Source organism: Phaethon aethereus (assembly GCF_964289735.1).
Source record: "Phaethon aethereus genome assembly, chromosome: 2".
NCBI classification, from domain to species: domain Eukaryota; kingdom Metazoa; phylum Chordata; class Aves; order Phaethontiformes; family Phaethontidae; genus Phaethon; species Phaethon aethereus.
Window position 1 is genome coordinate 53,010,841 of NC_138582.1, and position 6,515 is coordinate 53,017,355.

Genomic DNA, 6,515 nt, shown 5'->3' on the forward strand with positions numbered 1-6,515 from the left:
GTCATCAAAATACATTCAGTGCAGGTCAAAAAAATTTGAGATACTAAAATTAAAGCTAATTCTAGTCTTCTCTCTGATCCATCACTACAATTTTGACGTAGCAGACAAATGTTAACTGGGTCTACCTGTTAAGAGATTCCCACTTCTCCCTGTTCCTATGAATTTAAGTTAATCTACCCAGATTAAAAAAAAAGCATATGCCACATAACTAAGTTGTTGCAAATACAAAGTTCTTACAAGGCTTATGATTTTATAGCTGCTTTGTTTCAAGCCTGAAATACGTATCTTGCTACACTATGTGGAATAGTTTTAAGGTGTTTCACCTATTCTGTTTGCAGGGATACTCCAAAAGGGTGAAATCAACTGCTAGATCAAAAAACATAGGCAGCCAAAATCTCGGCAATATATGGGACAGGCTTTAGGACTACTGTAGTCACATAGACCATGAGGCTCCAGTAACATCACATAGAAGGCATTTAAAAAAAATAATTTCAGGAACTCAGCAGTACCACTGATCCACAGTTCAGCAGTGGCTTGCCAGGTTATACGTCCATGTATAAATATCACTACTGGAGTAAGGATAAAATTCATACAGCGCTCCAGAAGAAAAAAGTTATATACACTGACTTCCAGGATTGAAAAAGAGGTAACATTTATGCTCCAGGCACATATATTGCTATAGTAGAGTACTTATGCTGTTTCCAACTTAATTCAGCAAGCATCAGATTAAAGTAGAGTTTTAAAATCCGACAAGTACTTGAAAAACATGGAGAAAATAGTTTATTGTTTATTACAACACTAATTTCCAATAGTAAAGCCACATTATAATACAGGAGAGTTTAAGGTAGTCATCAGTATCTCCCCACCCCCTCACTTTTTGATTTAGCATAAATGTCTAAAAGGACATGAACAAGAAGAAAAAGTAAAGAAAAACAGGGAAGATAAACAAAGCAAGTCAGAACAGAAAGACCTTCCCTTTTTAGATACATTGCTCAATTCTGGATATAAATATAAGATAAGCATAACTTGCCACACTTTTTCATTATTTTCTCAAAAGAAAAATAAGTATTTTCCCCTTTGCTGGCAGGCCAACAAGAACAGCTGCCAGCAAATGCCTCTGCTATTCAGTACCTGGGCTGTTCTCTACCAGCAGCTGTGTAACACAGAGCAGCAGAAATCAGCTACACAAGTTACACCTGCTGCTGCTGGCACTTTCCGCATGAACTCTCGCTGCAGAGGGCACGTGGCCCTCTCACAACCCACTTTTCACCCCATGGGGCATGTGGGACCCATTCAGCAGCCAGTCTTATCACCATACTCCACAGCACATAACCTCCACGCTAAGTTTCAAGGTCACACCTACTGCATTATCAACACCCAAGGGATCTAAAACTGCAGAACAGATGAGCACAAGAAATTTTCACATTTATGTGCTTATGTACGAAGTTGCACTTACATCATACTTTCAAGGAAGCTCAAAAATAGATCAAATGCTGCATTTTTGAGCATCCTTATATCTACATTCTCAGAGGGAAAGAAGTTCTGGGAAGGCAAGCTGGTAGGCATCTCTAGATAATCAGTCTTTCATACTTAAGTCCATTCAGAACAGAAAATTATCAGAGAAAGACTGTTTATCAGAGTGAATTTAAAGAAGTTAACCACAACAGTCTTTGAATATAAACAGGAAAATAAAAATGCATGACATAAGAAACAGTTAATTACGTTTGCACTTTTCAATAACACAATTCTTGGAAATTAAGTTTCCATCCACACTGAAAACTTTAATTCGCTACCAGGAATGGAGCCAAAGAAATTATTTAAGATTTGAGCATCAGAACACCTGTAAAAGGTTTACTTGTAAAGTTTAAGTATTACACCCTTACTGGAACTTTGCACAACAGAATCAAGATTTTTCAGGTGGGGTTTTTTTCCCCTCTGAAATGTGCATAAGCAAATCAAATAAGCTTAGCAACATATGCACTTGGCACTCAGAAAAAAGTAGCATCCAGGTATTCCTTAGGACTTGGCAAGAAAGATACAAGTTCTATCAGCAAAACATAAATACAAATTAAATACTGTGGAATTATAGAACAAATAGTTAAAAAGAGTGTTGCACACGAAAAAATTTTAAACATTTTTTAAATGTTTTACTTTTCATTTTGAATTTATAAAAAAGATCCTCCTGTTGTAGAAATAGTTACTGAAGAGTGAAAAAATACACATACAGCAGTTTTAGGGGTAAATTGATTCCTTGTCTATGAGAATGGTATTTTCAAATACAGCAACTTGAAGGTTGGCCATGTTTGGGAGTGAAACCATTAGAACTCTATAAACAGGAACATAGTTGAGAATCAAACAGCATATATATGCTGTTTCAGCAGCTCAATATACACACTATTTCAGGCATATTATTCAAACATTTTTTAAAATTTGGCTTTCTCTTCAGGACTTTGAGAACCTGTTCTTAAGAGTGCACATCTATTTGTGTGAAGGTATCAATACTTAGATATACATTTTAAAAGCCTTTTCATCTCTTTTTTGATAAATTTTAATACTATGTTACAAAATGAAGCAGCTATTTACAGTTGAGAGCCAACTTGCTCTTCCAAGCTTACAAAAGATACCAAACTGCTTACCCCAAGCAATGAAAATTTGTCTAAGCCTTTTAACATATATTTGTCCAAGTAAAACTGAGTATTTTCCCCATATAAATATTCATCTTTCAAAACCGCTTCCCCACTTGCACTTTGACACTCACAGCTCACTGTTTACAATTCTTCCACCACTATCAAAGATGAGATAAAACAATTTAAAAAAACTCTAGAGACACATCACCCTATTCTGAAATTATCACTAGCTGTAATACATGAAGTAAAATGTTGCAGATTAACCCTTTTTAATTTTCAGTCAATCTATAAAAAGCTTTGTCATTACAGCACATATGGGCTCTAGGCACATAAGGACCCTGAAGCAAGAAAACATGATGCATAATATTATGCTATGTCTGGGAGATGCTTCTGTTGAGACCATGGAGTTTAGCAATCGAAACATGAAAACTCGACTGCAGGAGCTCCTCACCCAGTTTGTCTCATCGCTAAACAAAGTAAGGAACACTTCTACCACATTCCTGCATAGTCACTGGGTAGAAACTATAGGTGCAGCTTTATGGAAGATCATTTGTTAAGGTCACTTCAGTGTTTAAAATCCATTTTAAACAACTGCATTTAGTGCTCAGTCTTTGTGACTACTATATTGACTGACATTCTTCAACAGTTTAGGGTTATCTTTTCCTCGAGAGCTAGGACAAAAGTTTGCAATGGCACAGTACTGTCCCAGTAAACACTAAGGCATGACCACTGATGACAGCAAGTTTCTGAGAAAAGCACAATTCCATGAAAACAACCCTCAGCTCAAACTCCTTAAGTGACCTTCAGCATCAAACATTATTTTATACCTTTTGACAGATTCCAACAAGTTAAGATACAAGAAAAAAAAGAGGCTGCACTTGAGAAAATACTAACAGCAAACCAATGGCCATATTGATGTTGACAGGAGTTATGGAAGTGAATACAAATGAACACTGGGACATTGCACTACCTAGGTTGTCCTCGCTGCTTTGAAGCTATTGCCTCCATTAAGTGAAGAAAAATCTCAAGACTTAATTAGCTCAAAGATGAAGAAAAATTCAGTCTCCAGACATATTTTGTAAAATACTGTTTGCACCTCACCTATCAAACTAGGACTCTGAAGATAGAAAGTGTGCTATTAACACCATTTCTACAAGATCCCCCAGTAAAAGGTTGTACATATCAAGTTTAGTTATGTGTACCAACTTTATTAAGTCATAAGCTTAAGACCACTGAAGTAGACCTTTCTTCCAGGTATACGAACCGGTGTTACACGAGACATTGCTTCTCCCAATAAACCCTGACTAATGTGCCTCATTTCATGCCATATCTTTAAGATGTTAATTCACTTTCGGAAGAAAGATGTTTGCCATGCCCCATTTTCACACATGACAATAACATTCAGGAGCTTTAAGCCTTGATTTCATAAGGCCAAGATAATACAACCCAATTTTACCATTAAAAAAATGAGAACAGAAGCACACCAAAAGAAAAATAAATTACTTGTCAGTATTTTATTTTCTCTACACCCATTTCCACAAGAATATTTCACTTCCAAGTGCATCATCTTCTAAAGCTACTACAGCCTAGCTCAGGTTTAAATTTAAGTAACATAGTTAACCCACCAACATTTCCTCCCTGCTCTTCTAGGCACTGCTGCTTTAACCACAGTCCACTAAGAATTCCAATCGTGATACTGATTGATAGTGATGCTCAAGTTGAAACAAAAAAAATGTTTTCCTCCAAAGTGGGAGAGTAAAGCATAATGAAAAATTAAGAACTCGTGTAAGTTCACAGATAAATATAGAAGCAGCTGCTGAATATTTTAAAGCAAGCAGAAATACATACAACCTATATATAAAGGTAAGGAATTTACTGCAAAAAACATACAAATCTTTTGGTCATTTTTCCCACCTCAGAAGATATTCTAAAAATTATTTGTGAGACTACAAACATAAGACAGATCTTTAGACAAGTACACATCTCATCCAATATTGGTATATGAAATAGCTAAGGCAATATAAGAGTCATGAAAGCATTACAGTATTAAGACATTGAGAACTGCAAATGTCATATCTAGGTTTAATTTATATTTCATAATCTGCTTGCATTTATTTTGTTCAATGAGCTCTTAGCATACACTTCTAATTTCACTAGAAATACATAACCAAAAGAGAAATTCAGGAACATAAAAATAATAATGCTGTGGCCCTGTCCCATGCAATTTTTACCTGATTTGTTCTGTCTTTCCACAAATTAATGGAGGATTGTTTTGCTCTAACTTCAGGCTGTTAAGTTTGGATGCACAAAAATATCAAAACACTGGGAATTATGAGAAGCATTTTAAATTGTACCTGTAATTTGAAAACTAGTTACAAAGCTGAGACAAGCTAATTATAACATACCAACTGATTTGTACTAAGTGTCAATTTGCACACTCTTAATCCATAAGAATTATGGACATTTGCAAAATCTTCTTCCACTGTAGGTTCCACTAACCTTATCAAAACTCCTTTCCAGGACAAACTACAGCAGCTTAACTGACATTGTCTAACTTCTTAACATCTCTGAGCTCCTGAAGTTAAAACAAAAACATTTTCATCCCATCACAATAGCCTGAAATAACTTACTAGAAATAGTACATTAAAGAATAGGTGCACTAGCAGGAAAGAAAAGTCTTCGTTTACAATATCTGTATCTTTCACAGAGTTAATTTCTTCAGTGTTAAAATAAGATCTGCTTATTATCACACCTCTTCAGCCATCTCCACCAAATCTGACTTATGACTTCCAAGTTAAAAACTGAGATTTTTGTTTAGCTTTCTGTCATCTTCCCTTGGGCTTCTAGCCACCAGATTTTGCTCCATATGCCAAATGGATCTCTCGGCCTCCCTCTACCCTTTTTACCACTTCTTTCAGTAAAGACAGAGCCACCTGTCTCTGTCATGAAGGCCACAAAACTAAGCATCACATTCAACGTGCTCGTCTCCATTTACCCAAGTCTTGAAGATTTAAACTGTGAAACACTTAAATTTTTTCTAATCTGTGCATCTAAGTGGAAAACTGATGCTGGTTTTGTGTGCATTGCTGTAAGATGCTCTGCCTAGCCTTGAGCAATTAAATCTTACTTTGCTAAGGTACACATTTATTACACATTTAGAATATTGCTGCTAAAAATAGTTTCCCTTGTACATAACTCTTCCTTCTATACATCCATCTAGCAGCTGCTTGTCTACCTATCGCTGCAATAAACAAAACACAGGGTTGCTACCCAGGCACCCATGACTTATTCTCACACTGCCAATCAAGATGCCATCATCATTCCCTCAACCAACTTAGGTCAGTTCCCACCCTGCTGTCCTTACCTTTAGAGAAGCTGACAAAACATCAACAAAATTCCTTAATTTTTGTTCTTAAGGCTCCCTTGCTGAGCTCCATTAACAAGAATTTCAACAGCAGTTAGACTGCCCAGACATGGGGCCATAAGCTACCTGCTGATCAATGCTGGCTTAATGTCACCTTGTCTCAACTTGTATTTGGGTCAAAAGTATTTGAGCCACAGACACAGTTTTAGATTGGTAATATTAGGTTGAAACACCAACCCACAATAGAATTCCTGGTCCATTACTGAAGTTTGTATGTCTGTTAATACATATACTGTAACGTGTCATACTTGAAAAACATTAAGTTTTTGAAGTTAAATTTACTAAGCTTTATTCTCACTTTCACATTTGCTCCAACTTTTCATTCTTCTCCATGTTCTGCTTTACCCTAGCAGGTTGTACAGCATGTTTTCCTACACTGACCTCATTCTTTAAATCTTTTTGTCTTAGAATTACACTTCCTCTGCATCATCTTCATTTTCTTCTTTGGAGATGATCTTATTATA